At 41.0% G+C, this 20,167-nt stretch overlaps 1 protein-coding gene across 2 annotated transcripts in view; it reads right to left on the minus strand.

Moving 5' to 3' along the window:
* The window catches only part of LOC109853654, a 142,961-nt gene extending 123,004 nt beyond the window's left edge, over positions 1–19,957 (minus strand). For both annotated transcript variants that reach the window (XM_020425965.1, XM_020425964.1), the window contains exon 1: positions 18,622–19,957. The gene's annotated coding sequence lies outside the window, so the exon portion shown is untranslated. The remainder of the gene's footprint in view (positions 1–18,621) is intronic.
* Between the last annotated feature and the right edge of the window lie 210 nt (positions 19,958–20,167).

The following is a 20,167-nucleotide window of genomic DNA, read 5'->3' on the forward strand; positions in this document are numbered from 1 at the left end:
AAAAAAAAAAAAAAAAAAACTATTACAAAGTAACTATAAAAACTTTGTAGGAAAGACCGTATAAAAAAATGAGGAAAAACTAAATAAAAGTGAGGAAAAATTACCAGTTCTATTTATAACGACATGAAAAAAGTGTTCACGAGGAATTTCCTTGCAACTCTTCCGCGTGCATCGAAGTATTTAAATAATGTAATAAAAATCCAGTGATCGGCTTCGCACGGTGTTGTGTTACTTTTACCTTGTCCATTGAGCGCGTCGCGCGACGCGCGCGTAAAGCGCGTCGTTTGCATAAGTCGGCATCGCTTTTCCGCTCAACACAGTTTCACGCAACAACGAGCAATGCGACTGTATAGCGCACTGCGCTGTACGCTGCGCGACGCCGCGCGGAAAAAAAAAGACGAGCGCATTCCCACGTGAAATTGCATCGTGCGCGCCGTGCACGCGGCCGGCTTTATTAGCGTCGCATTATTTATTATCCGCGTCGCGACGCCCTAGTTGCGATAATCGAGCCGACGCCCGCGAGTGCTGGCTGCGTTCTCTCGCACATTTACCGCGTTCGGAATTCCTCCGAAAAATCGCAAAATTACCGCTGCGTTACGATAATTACGCGCGACGCGAAACGTCGTGTCGCGGTAACGAATGTCCCTCTGGAACAAGAAATATTAGTGGTCGAACTAATGAGATATTCAGCGCGCTTTTACAACCGAGACGTTAATTGTCATAAAGTCGTTTGATAATTACAATTGAGAGCGTTTTTTTGTTATCGAATTGAATTATCGCGATTAAATGACAGAAAGCGCAATTTTATACATGACGTGATCACACACATCTCTACACGATAATGTTTTCTTTTTTTTTTTTTTTTTTTAACTGATCACACGTTATCGCTTTTTATTCTTTAACAGTCTTTTTTTTTTTTTATAAATTCTTCCTCGGAATAGATCGGTTCGTTAGAGGTGTTAAATAACCGCAATTAACAAAACAAAGAACCCTAATTTCGGAAACCGGCTCGTATGCATTACACATTCGAACACATACAATTTCTCTCTTTTCACCTTTGCGCTAAGGAATTCTCGAAGGACCTTCCAAAGTATTTCCTCAATTACGCATTGCAGGGTCATCTCTCCGAAGTATCCCGAGAACTCACGGGTGATAACTGTTGCGGGGCCAAAGCAGCACAAATCGTTACGTCGTGATTCGAGTGTCAATCGATGCGTTCAAACGCGATCGAGAAGTCACTCGAGAAGTTCTCTTTAATAATAATACAATTTTATACGCGCTGCCACGAAGTTATTTTATATTTGTCAATGTGTGTCATAATTATTATTTTCCCGTCTTTTCGCGGGGAGTAACGCGTGTGCGGTAATTCCGAAAATAAACTCGCCTTCAGCGTGTTGCATGATATAAACCAGACGTGTACATAACCTCGCGCTTTACGAAAAGATCTGTGAGTTATTACTGCAAATACACATAGCAGAGCAGCTTCAGCATAGAACACAACATGGCAGTTGGGTTTGGCTTAAGATATAGATGCCCTACTTGCGGCTAACTCATCACTCGTCGCGAGCGAACGCGAACTCTTCGGGGAATGCCTCCGATGTTTTATGACTGATCCGTCACTTATGATTCAGTACGAGTCCTTTTAATTAACCATCTGCGAAGAGAGAATGCAGAAAGCATAATCTGGTTTGGACAGCGACGTTCGATAAATCGTGCGTATTTTGTGTTTTAAATTAAAATTAAATCCTCAACCGTTTTTATTATTATTTTCAATAATTTTCCATACAGAGCAACTAGTTGCCGGAAGAACATTTATTCTAGTGAGTTTATCTCAAATAAAACAATTCACCTGAAAAAATTGCGCGGTTATCGCAACTACTACTAATGTTATTTTTCACCCGGATCAAATTTCTAGAACAGAACATGTGTTTTTTAACGCAACAATTACAAAGCAAATCTGGAGTATAGAGAGCCGCGCTGGTAAACTCAATTTGGCAAAAAATGTGACCGATGCCTTTTTCAAAACAAACGATTCAAATGTTTATAAAAATCACGTGGACAATGCATACGCGCGATGGTCCGAATGCGATGGGTAGACATGATGGATACCGACTGCATCCGGTGTCGAAAAACAAGTGACTTTTGTTGCTGGCGGCGCTATTCGTGCTCGCGGGTATATCGCGCGCAGTGCTCGTTTTTCGCTAAGCAATCTCCCCCTAGAGCAATGCTCCCTAGTGATATCGCGAAAAATCGAGTTTCTCGACACAGAAGAAATTCTATTTTCTAAATATTTTTGATTCACACAAATTTTGATACGTAGATATTACATAAAATGCACGTACGAAGAAACATTATGCGAAAAACGAGGAGATACCTACGTTTCGAATTGATTTTGTTTTCGTACTAAAATATGATTCTGCGAGAGAGAAGTGTGTTCCAACATGAAAACAAAGTACGAAAAGAAATAATGATTTTAAAAACACTCTGCTGCCTGTGCAGTAAACAGTTATGAAACTTTTCTCGGTATAATAAACGCAAACAGTGAAAGTCGATTTGTTTATTTCGGGAAAGTCTCTTCGCGCGCACTGCGCGCGGAGACAAGAGAGGGTAAATTAATATCACGCGTATAATATATAATTAATGAAAAATTAAATTAGTTTAGTGTAACAACCACACATACATCGAGATACCCAGCGCTTTCGTGAGACGAAATTTCTTCCCTTCGCGGAACAATTATGACAATTAAATAACACGCGAGCGATAAAATACAGAAATATATATATATATATATATATATATATATATATATATATACCTGGGTGGAGGTTGAGTTGTAAAACCACCGCTCGTCGCCGGCGGCACGTACATCTCGGTTTTCATCATTTACGTTATCGCGACGTTCCTTTATGGCTCCATGAACAAGCGAGCAGCGCGCTATGATGGAGTATCGGATTTGTGTCTTACGTCGAGTAATCGCCGCGCGTATATAACCGCGTAATGCGCCGCCACGGTTCTCGCACACTTTGTTCATATCGACGCGCGCGTGTGTATGTATGTGTTTATATACATATGTATACATATATATATATATATATATATATATATGTATATATAGATATATGTTTGCGACATAAATATTTCAGCTGTCGCTTCCGCTTCTCAGTCCACTTATTGGCCACGGTATCGGAAAGTAATATCGTTTTCCTCCGCACGCGCAGCTCTTATTTATCGAGCACTTAACACTTCCAAAAATTAAACGAAGTAAAATGTCCGAGTAAATTATTCGGACATCATCCCGAACAGACGATTATTTGTCCGAACGCGATATAAATACTTCATTCGAGCATAACTTAATGTCATTCTTAATAAAAAAAAAAAGGAATTTTTTGTATCGTATTTTAAGTCCAACCTGACAATCGAGCATACGGAAACATATCGTCCCATCTCCGCTATTTATTCTCTCTGACTCATAATCCCCTGACCAATAATTCCTCTAAATTTCCGACAAAATTACGGCTTCCTTTCCCAACAACCTCGCCTCTTCGCTACTCCCCCTCCCGGTAAGGGGGTACCTTCATTAACTTCTTCGGGGTAATCCATAGATTACGGACGCGCCTTATCCAGGTGAAACGTATGGACTGTTCGCGTGCGCCGGCACCCTGGAAGGGTGAAGAGAGTTGAAGTCGTCGGTGGCGAAGGGAGGGCAAAGGGAGGGCAAAGGGAGGGCAAAGGGAGAAGGGAGGGGGAGTACGTCTCGGTATCGGAGGGTGGATCTATAGATCCGCCGCGTGGCGGCTGTCCCCCATGAATCACGGGGGCTATCTGCTGGAATACCAGCTGTATTTACAACGGCACGCCAACGGCGGCCGCCCGGCCGCCTATATCTTTCTAATCAACTGTTTGTCTAATGTCTATGTAAATACGGTATGTTAATTATCCCGATGCGATGCTAACGTGCGACGCGGCTATTAATCTCGGCCCCGTACGCGTTTCTTCCGCGCCCGTTGTTGCACTTCCTGTCGGCGTGGACGTTCCAATTTCATGGTCGAAGCAATAAACAAAATCAGATAGTCGAATGGAAATGGAATTTTATTGCGCTTGCACCGTTTCAAAGTACAGCGTCCGATGTAAACGCAAATCGCGTTTAACGTGCCGTTATTCCCTATCATTCTATTATCATTTCTTTCCAATTTTATTTACACACGAATACATACACGATCCCACACACATTGATAATTAACTCATTGATTATACATGAATGTGGTCATGAGATCTCATCAAACATTTTGTTGACATTTATTTTTCACGACACCGCAAACAGGATATACAGGTTTAGTTCTTTATTCATTGAATTTCGGATCGGTCCGTCCGATTTTCGTGCTATTTTGGTATTCTCAATAGTTTGGTCTTTTCTCGACAGGTTAACATTGTCAGAACACACGTAATCGATTCGCGCGTGCGCTCAATAATATATATATATATATATATTTCAAACGTAGATTTTATTTTGTGTAGAGAGTTTTCTCGTTAGCATTACAACTTAATTAATCGTCACACGGTGTGTTAACGATAATCTAATATCGGTGCCGAGGTATTATCATCGTATAATATTAACCATTTGAGCGTCAAATTCTAATACCAAGTAATACATATTTCGAAATCTATTCCATCCAAATGTGACGGAATTTAACAATTGAATCGCATTAGAATCACCAACATGAATTGATCCCACTAGTAATTACAATTGTTTTGTGATTATATTATGATTACATATTGATTATCAATATCGCGATATTGTAGTTCGGTTATATTCCGAAATCTCTGTAATTACACAAACCGCACGTTTTTAAATTGTAAAATTCGCGTTGAAAATGCGTTCAAAAAAATGAAAAACATCTATCTTCGCGTTTCGTGTGACAAGTTTGTGTAATAAGGAAAATCGTACGTAACGAATTAACACAACTTGTTAATTAACTCGGATTTTCTACATACGTTAGTATGTTGATTGATTAAATGTGCTGTAATAACTCAATTACTCATTAATGTAATAATTAGTTATTAAATATATAAATATCTCTCGTGTGTTACTTGACAAATATATATATTATATATAGATATATATATATATATTTATATATATTTATATAAATGATAGCTTCGGTAATTTTTTGTGTGACTACACGATTAGGATACCGATTTCTAATCGATATTGCTTCCGAGGAGGAGGAGGAGGATAGTAAAAACCTCTCACCCCGCGCACAACACTCCGAAAATGAGTAATTTCCAGGATTAATTACTGCGCGAAGTTTGAACGCGAGTCTCTTTACTGCATATTAGGAGAAGGATTAGCGAAAAGGGAGAGGGCAAAAGGGGTGAAAGGTGGCACGAGCTGGTACGGTCTGAGTGCTTCTTTTTCGAGGGTGGAATGTGGTATTAGCACTGTTTCGCCAAGGCACCCTTCAATTTCACCCTCTCCTGTTTAAAGCGCGAAGTGGGAGAGGGGTGAACCGGGTGGATTTCGCGCGCCAGCGAAAGCGGAAGTACCGACCGACGCGAAACACCGTGGGAAAGAAAAAAATTGTTACAAAACGTAAATAAGCTTGTTGTTCCGGTTTTGTTGCATTATGCTTCTCGTTATTGTTAAATTAAGAGGGAATGGAGGAGAAAATGTGTTGCGCGAAGAAATTGTTTTGCGTTGCTTCATCAAACGGCACGTTATTACGTTTAGCTTTCATTGAACTAAGTTTTTTCTTAAAGATTTTTCTCCTGTTTCTAAACAGGCCGACAAATAATACACATTCTAAAACATAATTTTGAATTAATATTAACTGTTAACCGTGACAACACAATTGCACACGCGTTTTGTTGCGTAAAAAAACTTTGTTGTCTCTGTCGCATAAAATAACAAGGGGTTCTACTGCGTAGTTTTAAGTATAGTACAAAATAGCATTAAGAAAATTCAAAGAATCTTAAGAATCCACCGAACTTTGTGTATCAAAAGGACTCTGAAGGAATCTAGAAAATTATCGCGAGATTCGTTCAAAGAACCTAAACAGTCTAAAAAGTCTCATAAACTAAACGAATGTAAGTAACTCTGAAAACTAACAACCTATGAAGATCTAAAGGAACTCCAAGGATCTCTTCACAACGACCGACCACTTCAAGCTTAGGTGTCTATTAAGCACTGAAGTGCCTAACACTTCAATTTCAGTGAGCTTGCGGCCTATAAAAGCTTATTAAGGTGAGGCGATAGTTTAGTTACGTACAGAGTGTTTCACGTTGCTTGCACTTCCTTTCATCTATGAATTCTTTGATAAATATATATATTTTTTTCCCCGGAGAACTACTACAGAAGCGTTAATAGATTTTGAGTCATCAAGGATCGAAACCCGAGCTCTCTCTGTAAATTTTTTTCTCCTTTAAAAACAGTTTTAATCTTCCATTATCGTCCGCAAATTCTTTTCATCAATTTGCGATTAATTTTTTTTTAATTTTTGTTTCGTGGCAAGCTTTTTTTCATGCCTTTTTAAAATATCGGATATCGAGCATTTTTATTTAATTAAGATTTAAATCAGTATTTCACTAACTCTCAATTGCATCGCGTTGCCTCGAGACAATAAAACAAACAAACACACAAAAATGTACCTTATACATATAAACGGTATCTAACATTTTAGACATTTCTTCCGTAACATGTAAAAACTTACGAACGTAATATTCTCTTACACGAGAGAACACGTGCGTTATGTTTTATATAAAAATTTGTGAATATTCGTGATGCCTCTCTTATTCCGGCGAACTGTATTGCGAAAGAGATAGTTAAAGTCTACTTTGATATTACAATGAAGAAAAATGTAGCAGTCGACATATTAAATAGTAAGAGCATCATTCTGTGTAACATTTTTGACTCGTATCGTATTTGGTCTTTAAACTGAATTCTACTAACATTGTCACGAGCTTAAACATAAAACTATTTCATGTGACAATTTACAAGCAATTCAAGCGTGAAAATATGTTTCACAAAAATACAAAAATATCACGTATAATCTAATACTTCTTGTGATACTTTTTGTAACATGAAAAAGTTAAAAAGGAAATAGTGGAAATAATAATTTATCATTTTTCGTGTCGCGCGAGATGGTGTCGGCGTCTCGCGAAATGCTGGCTCGCGGCGCGTGCGAACTCGCGCGCGAGGCGTGTAAGCAGTTTTCGAAATACATTCGTACCTGCCGACGACGGTAAAACGCTGAGCGGAGATACGTCCGCGCTTTATTATTCGCGCTTCTGAAACTAAATTCGCGAAACGAGGATTTACTACGCCATTTCGCCGCGCGCGCGAAAACGCCGCATAAAAAGTTAGGCGCCGAAATACGAACCGGCAAAATTTTCCGCGCGCGCGATACATCGCGCGTCACGATTCTCATCCTTTTCCATGTAGATCGCGAAAAGCGCCAATTACCGTCGCGACACGTTGTAATAAAAAAAAATCTTGCAAACGAAACTCCAACTGCAAACATATGGCGCGACTAGGATTAAATAATTTTTCGCCCGTGCAAAACAAATTTGATAAGAGCGAGAAATTTGTCGTTGCACGCTTTAGTTTTTTTTTTTTTAATATCGATAATTTGTTGAAAAAACGAGTCGACCGAAGAGTTGCAAAGATTAAAAGCATTCAAAGTTTTATATATATATGTGTATATCTCTTTCTCTCTCATATCTCGTTTTATACCGACATTTATTTTTCTCATGTTTTAATCTGATTCCTCTCTAAGTATGGAATTTATATTATGACCTGTTTCCTCGCGTAAAACTCATATCCCGACTTCAAAATCATAGACGTTAACGTTACAAACGAATTTCTCAATTTTCGACGAATTTAACTGTGACGTGAAAGTTCGCAAACATTTCGCGAAAAAAAACTCAAATATAGTCTCGAAAAAAAAATATATATCACGTATATATCTGGAAAATTGTGAGCATTTCTAACTGAGCAGTTTTTCGATAACCGGACGAAACTGTAAAACTACACGCGATTGCCATTAAATGCTTGCCAAAGCATGCAAATAAAACGTCGGAAAGAGACAGAAAATAGACGGGCTGTAAGAAACCGACAAACCAGAATCTTCTCAATTCGCGGTATAAATCAGCACGGATCTTTTCGGCGCGCTCGATTATCGTGAGAAATGTCGTCTCGGCGGATGATAAGAGAATAAAAAACCAAAAAAAGAAAAAAAAACTACAAGGAAAAGAAGAGGAAGAAGGGAGATTCGCAAATCGGAGACTTCCGGCACGCGTCGGTCACCGACATTGTTAGACGAATGATCGACGATCGCGAACGGAGATAGAGAGAATGTAAGGAAGAATGAACTTTGAATTTTTTTTTGCGCGTAGCTCGGCCGCTGACAAATGATGCGCGAATCTGGAAACGCGACGATGGTGTCGCGACGCCATGCGTCATCGGCTGAGCAACAAGGTGCGCACGGATGCGCCGCCACCCCTCGGGATATGCTTTATAGCGCGATTTATCATATTCCGCGCGCAGAATCCACCGGCTCCGTGATTTCGCGACACGGAATTCACTTCGTGTTTCTTCTGTCGCCTTATTCCTTTCCTCATGCGTTCCGACAAAAGAGACCCGTGGCTGACAGTCAGAAATCGAAACCCGAGAATCTTTCAAAAGTATCGGACTTTACTCGCGCTTGCAAATAGAAGTTTTAACCTTTTTTTTTTTGTTTTTGATGCCGTCTAGATATATATTTGGTTTTTATACTTTTGAGATACAACCGTATTTTACAACAAAAATACGCGTCACTCTTCGAAATTGTTCCGTCAAAACGTGGAGATAAAATACCGGGAAAATACTGTTAACAATTAGCAATTAACCAAGAATTTTTATCGAAAACGTTACCGTTTATTCAACCGTTTTTCTCTCGCGATCTTTCGCATATAATATCGCGCGAAACGATGAAGAGAAAACCGCGGGGCTTTTTTTTCGACCGCTCTTCGTACTCGAAACGCCGGTCTCCGAATTACCTTTATTTCTCTCTCTTTAGCGCCGTCGGAGTCAGAATTTGGGTTTTGTCGTCGTCAGCCCTCAGCGCGCGTATACCCAGCGAGGAAGCGTATTTGCATAGTTATCTCGAGCGCGCAGAATCTGGCGAGCGAGCGCGGACCGAGAGCGCGGCGGTCTCTGTTTTCGCAGGACGACGATAATTTTTTTTTTTTTTTTTTTTGTTCCCCACTCCGCGCCTATTCACACACGCGTGTACGCGCGATACTTTTCGGTGTACTTTCGCCGCGTATCGATACTCCGCTCTCATTTCGTATCACGTTTCGACGCGTTTAATCGCCGCCGGCTGCCTTTTTCCGTTCGCGAAAACGATCTCTTGCTCAATCGCTTGCGCTTCGACCGAAAATGCTCACATAGCTTGCGAAGAGAGATACATTATTATACGCAGTTGAAAGCCCGCATATATGCGCGGTAAAACCGAATACGCTGAATCAGAGTTTAATACAAATCGAAATTGTGTTAACCGCTTCATTTCTACTTTTGAATATTAAAACCGTTAAAGACGGGATAAAAATGCACATGATAAAGCAGACGTGATAAGTTTTGATAATATCATATTTTGCAAGGCAATATGTAGTTTTTGAAACATGTGTCGCAATGTCGATCAAAGAAAGATAAATGTCGCGTAAATGTTGTGGCGACAAAATTAAAAAAAAAAAAAAAAAAAATCACACTTGTGAGCAACGAGAAAATTTTAATTAATTGTTCTCGTCACACTGAGAATGCGCGTATAATTTTACGTCGTCGCGGCGCTTGCACAAACACATTGAACTATCTTTGGTGGATCTTCGAAATTTCGATCGAAAGTATCTTAGAGAATTTGAGAAAGAGAGAGATCGCATGAATGTTAACGCCGGAAGATTCTCACGAGATCCAAATATAATATATAAGATTACGGATTCTAGATTGTCCCAAAATTCTGAAAATCCCGGGATCTTAAAGCACGGACGTTGAGAGGCCTCGTAAATTTGCATCAGCACGGGATACGCGGAATATTCGCGACGGATAGAAGTCTAAATCCTCGATCCACTGAAGACCCCCCTTTCCCCCTCCTCCCTCCCCCATCACCCTTCGTCTCGCCACCACGCCCCGCGGGCGCGGAATCCTGGATCCCAATGAAAGCTCGGAATCCTGATGTTGCCTGGCGAGATATCGAAGCGCCGGCGTCGATCCGATGCGAGACGCGAAAGAATAGGAAGGAAACAATAGAAATCACGCATCACGTGATTTCGCAACGGAGTATCTGGCAAGCGCAAGCCACTTTAAATGCAGATGCATCCTGCACACGCGGATAGGAGACATTCACTCTCCCCTATCCTCCCTCTTCCCCATCCCGATCGTTTCCCGCCCGTACGGTTTTCTAACCGCTCCCGTAACCTCCGATCGCCCCTAGAGTTTATAGCTCTCCGATGCTCTTCTTCTAAGTACCAATAACTGTCCGACTGTCTGAAGCATCGAAATGCGTTTTGCGTGTACACGTGTTCTCTCGCTGCCGATAAAAGTGTATCGACACTACGCACGTGCCCGTAATATAATCGATATTTTGACGCGCGCGCCGCGTTCATCGATTTTCAACCCTCCTTCTCATGATCTCTCAATGTTTCAGTCATTTTTTTTGTTTTTTTTTTTGTTTTCTTATTTCGTTAACACCGTAATATGCACGCGCTATTTTTACTTCCTTAGTAATCATTCGCAAATGATCCGCTACTTTAACACGTAGCGTTTCTATCTTCCCGCTTGTTCATTTTTCTTCCTCTTTGCGACTTTTCTGTTTTTAATCACGACCTTTACCCTTTACAAGAAGAAGTTTCTGACCTCTACTTCTTCTGCGATCAGTCACTCTTACAGATTAGCTTTCGCGCTGAAATTTCTCTGCCCACATCTTTCTCAAGATCAAAAATTCCGAGGGAAGATCCTCAGAAAGATTTTTCCAATGTTTCTCATTTTATCTGTCGTTTTGAAATTCTTTTGATCTTTCGCATTTTCCATGTCATTGATCCGCGATCTTTCATGTGCGCGATCTGCCTGCAGGCAGAAGTTTCCACGGGAGTTAGCAATTATTTAACTCCTTCGGAATACTCGATCCGCCAGCGAACCGAGAAAGAATATCCCTCTCGCTTTCTCGGTGTAAATGCGAGACGAGACGCGGCCGACGTTGCACTTCTTGCACTCCGTTGCAACCGCGCCAGCGAATGACAGCTTTTAAGCTCCCGCCGATTTCTCTCCGCCTGTCGTCGCCGGAATTCGATTCCGTTTTCTCATGAGCCCGACGTCGACGTGGCTCTTCATTAAAAAGACAAAAGATCGCCCGAGCTATCCGGGAAACAGACGGAAGGAAACAAGTACAATCGATCTCTCTTTGAAGAAAAACATAACTGCTAATTTCGAACGGTTAAATATTACTAAACGAAGATTAGAGCGTGGAAAAGAAAATAGAGTTGACTCGCAAAAGTACTCAATAAAGTAGATTTTTACCTCAGAATAGATTTCAGACCTCACAAATCCGATAATAAGCTCTCGAATGAGTTTGCGTATGAGAAAAAAAAATACATCAAACATAGAACTACACGAAAGTGTTCCAAGTTGAAAAAGAAACCTGCCACAGTACATGTGGCGATACATTATTCAGATTTTAAAATCCAGACTACAAAATTTCTCGTCTCGCGAAAAAAGTTTGATTATATGCTCTTTTTCTCCTCATCGTTTCCTTATGTTCGAGATATCTTAATAATTAAATTTCAAATTAAAAGTTCGAAAGATTCGAGAAATTTCCGAGAGACGTCATGAATTTCTGACAAATCCTTGAACTAGTAAGAACACTGTCTCTCGGAGCATCTCCGAGCGAAGATCGGGCACGCTAATAAAGCGCATCAGTCCCCCCTGCATCGTAGCTTTGTTCTTCCGCAGAAGGACGCGGAGAGGAGACGAGGATAGAGACGACCTCGTGATGAGACGACCGGGGGTTCCAGAAGAAGGTGGAAGAAGGTCTGCGAGAGAGATGTGGATGGTAGAAAAAAAGCAAGAGAGAGAGAGAGAGAGAGAGAGAGAGCGGTTTATGTCTGACATGGTAATTTTTATTTCCCGGGGCAAAAAGGCGCGCTTTCATGCGGTCGGAGCTTTCATCCCGTTCTCGGATGATAAAGGAACAGAAAGGGAGAGAACGGAGAACACGGGAGCTGGAGAGAAAGAGAGATACGCGAAGGCACGCAAAAACGTTAAAATTATGGACCCGACTTTCCAAGAAGCAGTACACACGTGGAAATGCAAACAATAGGAGGGACGCTCGTCCTTACATCGGAGAGGGGAAGAGGCGCGCCGACTTACGCGCCCGTTGTGGCGGCTTTTTTTTTATTAATATTTTATTAAAAATATTCCATTGTGTGTGTATATTTGAGAAAGTTACGATTCATAAATTTGCGAACCCGTCAGAATACGTGGGTAAAATAATCGAAGTTCGTAATAATAAGAGAGAAAACCGCAGAAATTATTTTTGCGAATCAGCGAGAGTATAATCTCATTTTTTTTTTTTTTTTTTAACCTGTTTTTTGAGAGGGATTTTTATAAATGTTTAGAAATTTGTAAAAAGTGAGTTTTAAATTTTATCTACGTTTCTTTCAAAACAGTAAAGCTTAACACCGTACTTATATTTATGTCATTTTTCGAACTAAAATGAACGTATTGCGATTGTTATAAATATATCAGATATAAATCGTGAGAAAGAGTTAAAAGGTTATTACCTATTTTCAAGAGAGGAAGAGAGACGGAGGAGAAGGAGGAGAGTTAAAGACGCTCACTTGTCAGAAAGAAACTATGCATTCAAAACTTAAATATTTGAGAGTTAAAAGTTTGAAGCATCTCAAATGACGACGCTTTCCAGATTTTTAGTAAAAATATAAAGATTTAAATCACACTGCACCGGCGTGAATCTAGCACTGTCAGCTCTCTTCGCGAGTTTACTCTGTTACTTAGTACTTAAATATTTAGCCGGATCTGTCGCAAACTGTGAAATCAAGAACATTTAGATTTTCAAAGCTCGGTATTTTTAAATCAATAGAGTGGAGAAAGAGAGAGTAAACTTTAGACTCTCTTGAGGACGTAAGAAGTTAGAGAGAAGCATCATTTCATTGATACTCTTCCTTTAAATCTTTTAATCCTCAGACTCGCTAGAACATTCACAACTGCAAGTATATCAAACTTATCTGCGAGATATATATATATATATGTATATATATTTTTCAGCGAATAAAAAGCGAAATGGATATAAAAGAGGGGCCGGCTCTTTTCAGCAATTCACTCCGGGAGTAACTCCATGTTACACGGCTTTAGATCCTTAAATACCTGAAGCTTTTGGAGTCTGCGTCGCATCTTTACAATCTCGAACTCGTGCGCGCATCATGCCAGGGTCAGAGGAAAACATGTAAAATCCTTAAATCTTCGGATCTCTCTTTTGAGTCCGTGATCGTGAACACGCGCGCAGCAACGTCAAACGCGCAGTTTTGTGAGCACGCATTTCGGTGCGTAAACGCGAGAGCGACGAAAGGGGCGGCCGGCTTTTGTGGCGACTCGCTCGCGGATAAATCCGCACGGCACATCTTTCACGCGCAGCTTGCGAGCGGAATTGTTGAGCTCTCTCTTTCTCTCTCTCTCTCTCTCGGCTCGCGACTGCAAAAAGCGATACGTTTGGATCGAGATGATCCATTGTATCGCGCCCTGCGCGTAAATTTCATTTTACAACGGATAACGAATTTTCATTGTTGCCATTTCGCTCTCTTTTTCTATCCCTCTCTCTTTCTTTCTCTTTTTTCCACTTCTCTTTCTCTCATTTTATCCTTTCCTCGCCAAGTGCGTACATTATCAGCGCCCGGGAGCGACGCCTTTATGCGCGCCTAAATAATATAAATTGCCTCGCAATTATTTCCAAAAACTCCGTTAAACAATTACTAACGCGTAAATACATATCACGTTAATTAACGCTCGCGTATAATTAGCCTTGCGTTACTACACTGTACACATTTCATTTTATATATCTATATATCTTGCATTGTCTTTTATATACATGTAAGTGTTTTATATATAAGTTTTTATAACATATTTTATTTAAATTATCTGATACGGATAACCGATAAAGAGAAAACTTTGAGTTTGTCCATTCTCCAAATCATTTTATTTCACTTAATCATTTTATTCACTAAGCGCTGCAGTACTAAACTTTCCAATAAAATATTTTTCAACGTTAATAGCGGAAAAATACCGACTAATTAATAGAATAATATCCACTACTCCCTTCTTGTTTTGCATTCAGCTTGTACCTTGCATTCAGTTTGCTTCCGCGAACGTTCTTCTATGTTTCATACTTCTGTTTCAACGGACTTTGCTTTATTTCACGTCTTGTTATCCTTTATGTTATTCTATTTCACTCCACTTTCCTCCATTTTTACGCTTCTATACTTCGTTTTGTATTGTTTTAATTTTCTTCGTATTTCTTCACTGCTCTCTTACTTTTCTTTGCGCTTTGCTTTCCTCGTTCTGCGACTCTCTCCGGTTTCCTTTATTTCGTTCTGCTTTGCCTCTCTTTCTCTCTCTCTCTCTTTCTCTCTTTTTCGGTTTTTTCACGGTATTTTATTCACTTTACTTTATTTCCACATCGCTTCATCTTGGCTTACTTCGCATTGCTCCGTTTCTTTTAATCTTCTTTGCAATATATCGCACCGTCCTTGTCTTCACTCCTTCTTCTTGGTCAACATTCTTATGCTTTGGTCTTCTTCTTACGCTTCTTACGCGGTTCTCGCGGCATGTTGCGCGTCTCTATTCCTTGCCTCGCTTATTCCGCTTGCTTCGTTGAACGCTTTGCGCTATTCTACTTCCTCCTGTTCCCGCTTTGCTCCGTCTCGCGTGAACTCGAGGCTTTGGAGAAATCCGAGTCGGATTGACGGTGCTATGTAATTTACTCGCTGCGCAGAGAGCGGGAACGGGAAACGCGCAAGCCGCCCCTCTGATTTTACGCAATGCATTTTAATCGCGGATTTAACGTTGCGGCGCGCCGGCCGCTCGTTTCAAAGATCAACCCTGAGAATCGACCTGGCTTGAAGTTTCACGTAGAGAAGCAGCGCGGAGAACCCCTTACCTCGTACGACTTCACAATGGCATTCCCAATCCCTCGCTTCCTCAGATGACCTTATCTCCTCGTTCTCTTTCTCTCGCGTTCTCCATGTTTTCGTAATCTTTCCACAACGCGCTTCGATCTTTCGTCCAGTTTTTTCCTTTTCTCTCTTTCGTCCTACGGTTTACCTCATTTCTTGCGAAATTTTCCGTCTATCTCTTTCTTTCCTCTTTCTCTCTTTCTCCGTGCGCAACGTATTTTCTTTAAAATGCTCAGAATTCTTCCGAGTTCGCCGTTTTGTGCTCCAGCGCATCTCGTGAACACACAGTGCGAGATCGCGTCGCCTCTCTCAACACCTTCTTCGTTGTAAACGCGACGCTTCCGTCGAACAAGCGGCACGATTTTCACCCTTCGTAATTCAAGACTTCACCGGGGAGGCTCTTATCCCTTTCCTCCTTTCTTCTTGCGCGCTCCAACCGTTCCATCCCTCTTTCCATCTCTCTCTCTCTCTCTCTCTCTGCGACCGAGTACTTCGCGATCTCCATTCGCGCTTCATAATTAAAGTCTGGAGACACCGAGTATTTTCTATTAACATTCCTGGCTAACCCAGCGTGTTCAAAATGACCGCAGCTATTGCGGAATGTTGCGCAGTCGACCGGGTGCATTCGAGATGCACTTCTGCGCACCTGGAATGCAACTGCTTTCGCCACCATTCGGACTATGTTGGCGCATTTTGTGCCAAAATTTGTTGTTTCAAGTTCATATTTAACATTGCAATAGAAATGACGTATCTCGAGGATATTTTAAAAGACGGAATGTCGTTTAGATTCTTCTCATTGCGCAATTTCACGGTCAACAAATTGCGCTGTTCCATATATATCTAATATTCCAATAAAATTCCACACGCGTGACTAATCAATTGCGTAGGTTTGAAACTATATTCATTGATATTCACCAGACATCTCTCTAGATCGTTGTTAACGCGTCCTGAATACGAGCATACGTCGAAATATAGTCTCGCGAAAAGAGCAAAACAAAAAGTTCAAAATGTGTAACGTGTATTTATTTTTTTGTGTAAAAATAATTTTACGCAAATGCTTTAACAATCTTCAACAAATCTCGCGCTGGGAAAAGAAGAGAGACAAACACACGGCAACTTTCCGGTTCTTTGATATTTTATGCAGGATCGATTGTTATTACTGATTTTTCGGAGTATTTGCATCCGCGCGAAATGAAGCTTATGGTTAACATCGATCTCACCATCGATTGTTTTTCTTCGGCCTCCGAAAAACTATTTTCGCGGACGGATATCGGCGGAGTGGCCGCTTCGGCGAGCAACTGCAACGTTCGCCGAGGTTCTGTGTAAACAATCGCGATTGTTTAACGATTTCTCGAGAAAGCCACTCATCCTCGTTTCGTAAACACGCTTCTAATAAACCGCTCGAAATATTTCCGCTACCTTGACGTAAAACGGCCGCGCGGAGGTGAGTCCGAAATAATCCGTTATTAGTCCGAAATATCTGAATGCGAGACGTAGTTTTCTCTCGTCTAATCTTATATAATAAATATACTAAGCTCTTAAAAATTTGTAACTACTTATCGCGGATCTCGAAAAGTTATTCAAAACGGTTTAGAAATTTGATTTAAAAAAAAAACCATCTTTTCACGAATATAATGTACATAAATTAGAATAAAAAAAGATTATTTGTTACACACGCGTTCCAGAAATTCATAAGCTAATCAAATGAGAAATTAATTGTTCGTACTTTAAGAAGTTTTGTTAATATATTTTTTGTCCACAAGAGAGAGAGAGAGAGAGAAAAAAAAAAGTCCAATTGTATTCGTGAAATTATCGTTGAAATGCAGAAGTGATATGAATTTTGAAACATAATGACGCTAATAACTCTGAAAACAAGCAGGCGATGAAAATTATTATTCAATCGGTCCGACGGCCGGGCGTCCGATTTTTGCCGGATAAATCACGCGAAGTTGATGCGATTGTAATGCGATATTAATTAATAATTCTGCGGGAGAAAGAGAGCACGTTCGCGACGAGAAGGTTCGGCTTGATTAGTATACGGGACGCGTGCTAATTTAAATATCATTTGCACGGAGCTCAAGTGCCAGCAGTCATTAGCGTGGAAAGAATTTAATTACGATTGTTCGTAATCAGTACACGCCGCGGCGCTGATTTTAAGTTAATCCCCCGCGCGCGCTTTCAGAGGCTTGTCCGAGCGGATGAACGGATCCTTATTCGGGAGCGACGGCACGTCCCGATAAGCAGAAATTGATAACGAATTTTCCGTCCTTTTAATGTGAGAAGAGTGTGTGTGCCCGGCGTTTCATCAAAATCCACGAAGGATAAAGAGAGAAGGAAAGGAAAGGAAAAAGAGAGAAAGAGAAAGAGAGAGAGAGAGAGAAAATAACAAAAGATGATGGAGCAGGAGTTTAGCGTCAAGTTTTCAGTCGCTCAAACCAAGCACCGAGATTTTGCGAGGCGCGTAAAGCGCGTAAGCTCGCGAGCAACGCGTAGACTGATATTCGCAGCTGCGACGTGCAAAAGAGAATTAAGTTGTGAAGTTCACCCCAGCAGTAATCTAACTCGTTGCTCGAAACAAGCGACAATGCGATGCTTCCATGTATATTCGAGCATATAACGTGGCACGTGTAATAAATTACGCGATTAAAGTTCGCAAATCCGTAAATGCGTTTGAATTTCGTTCGCTTAAATTTGTGGATTCGCATAAATCGATATTGGCAGACATTTCTTGCTGATCTTTTTTTTTTTACTTGTTTCGAATTGTCGCTTTCTTGGATTTTGTCCGCCGCTGCGTAATTTTTTTTACCCCAATGGCTAAATACATTCAACGAATATTTCAAGATTTTTCGCCGACCTGGGATGTTTATTTTATTACTTCGGTACGCTTTGGAATATTTACATCGGCGGAGATATTTGAATATTTATGTTATTACTACGTGAAACTATGTCACTCTCGAAACAAGTGACAATACGAGGCGGTTTATATTCGAGGGATGTGTACGTGGGACGTGTGATAAATTGCACTATAAAAGTTCATGAATCCGTAAATGCGCCTGGATTTCATGAGCTCAAATTCGGATCGGTCATTGGATTAACAAATAACATTTCAATACATTTTTCCTATTTTCGGGTACTCCGAATTTACGTCACTACTCTCTATATATAAATATAAAGAGATCACACACTTCGCAAATATAGACAAAACCCATTTTAAAATTCTATTGAATTATGGATTGTTCGTGTACCTGCTTATGATAAAAAGAAAAAGAAACTTAAACTTATACAATGATGCAAAAAGAAAAAATTCAAAAATTGAAATTTACTGATATCCGAGAGTTGTTCTGACGTGAATCCTTGATCATTCAATATTCTGTGTAAAATGCAAACATAATTAAGACTGTCAGTACTCACCGAAACTGCTGAAGTGGAGAGAACAATCCCGTCAGATATCAGAATAGATCCATCTACCTTCTGTCCCCCGAAGTCGAGTGTCGCTGAATTGAATTCTCCGATTCTTCAAAAATATCAAGCGTAGATCGATCAACTTCAAGGTCCTATTGGTCTTCGATAATTCCACTTATGTCGCTCTTACTGTATTCAGGACTATTCAAACAGGACTCTTCTGAATCATGACGAGGCAGGATATAACCCCGAAGCGCCTTTTAAACGTCGAGTCTTTTTACTTTAGAATCGTAGCGAAAATATTCGCCGGCAGCGACTCGAACGAGCAGGATTCTGTATAAAACACTCGTCAGAGCTCTGAAAATTCACGTCGAAGACACCGCAAAAAAGTTGTTCTTGGCGGAGAAGTCGCAAAAGCGTGCTGGACACCAACGTTAATATTTTAGTGGCGTACCTTCTGACGAAGTTTAAATTGATCCGGGCGGAAGATTGTTCTTAAAATTTCATTAAAATACCGCGGGACGTAAAAAAAGATTGAACAGCACAAACGCCAAGCTTGTTTTACTTCGATATTGTAAAATACAACGCTTACTATGTAAATTCTCAAAGTCAAATTCAACGGCCACGTGACAAAAACTTGGCACGATGTAAAAGTCGTCTCATAGTCGTTGTATACAAGTTTCTTCTTTGCCGAACTGGAAACTTATAAATTTGAAATTCGTGCCGTGCGATGTTTGATCTTTTGTTTTACGAGATGTCCTCGAAGGCTCTCGGGAGAGACTTCTGCGCGAATTCCGCGGTGACTCTTCTGAAACGTCCCAAACACTTTTCTTCACGCGGCTTGGAATTTTTGCGGCATTTGCTTTCTTAAAAATTCGCGACTTCTCCCATCCTTTTTGCCGACCAACTTGCCATCTCTTCTTTAGAAATCTGCGAGTCTCTTCTCGCAAAATTGCCTTTAACTTCAGCGAGATATCTCAGATGCTCCTCTCGAGTTTCTTCACAGTGTTCGCGAACTCTCGACTTATCTCGGGGCTTCTCTGACGATCCTCAAGGATTCCGAGACAATTTAAGGATTTCAGGTCTTCACGCGGAACACCTGATGGTTCTCTCAGACCTCTTCGAATACCGCGTCGTTCGCCGAAACTAAACGATCGTTTAATCGAACGTGAACGAATCACGTGACTTCTATATCTCGATCCAGAGATCGATGCGATGCGATGCAATGCGATGCGGATGCGAAATGCGACGCTGATGATTCCTTCCTGCGGAGACAGGATCGTTTGTTCGATCGCGAAGTGCGCGCGGTCTCGTAGCACTGCGCGTTGAACGAGGACGTCGCGACCCTAGACAGACGCAAACTGACGGCACTCGTTCGGCACTCGCGTCGCGACGCCGAGCGTCCATCCGCCCGCGGCGACCTCTCGCGAATCCGCCGCGCATATTCCGAAGCGTCGCGACGCATGCTGCGCGAGCAGTCGAGCGGAAAGAGAGACGACGCGGAAGAAGCTGCGAAGGATGCACGCAACAGTTGTTCGAGCATCCTTAAATTCGA

Source organism: Pseudomyrmex gracilis, unplaced genomic scaffold (assembly GCF_002006095.1).
Source record: "Pseudomyrmex gracilis isolate BER0280 unplaced genomic scaffold, ASM200609v1 scaffold_52, whole genome shotgun sequence".
NCBI lineage: Eukaryota > Metazoa > Arthropoda > Insecta > Hymenoptera > Formicidae > Pseudomyrmex > Pseudomyrmex gracilis.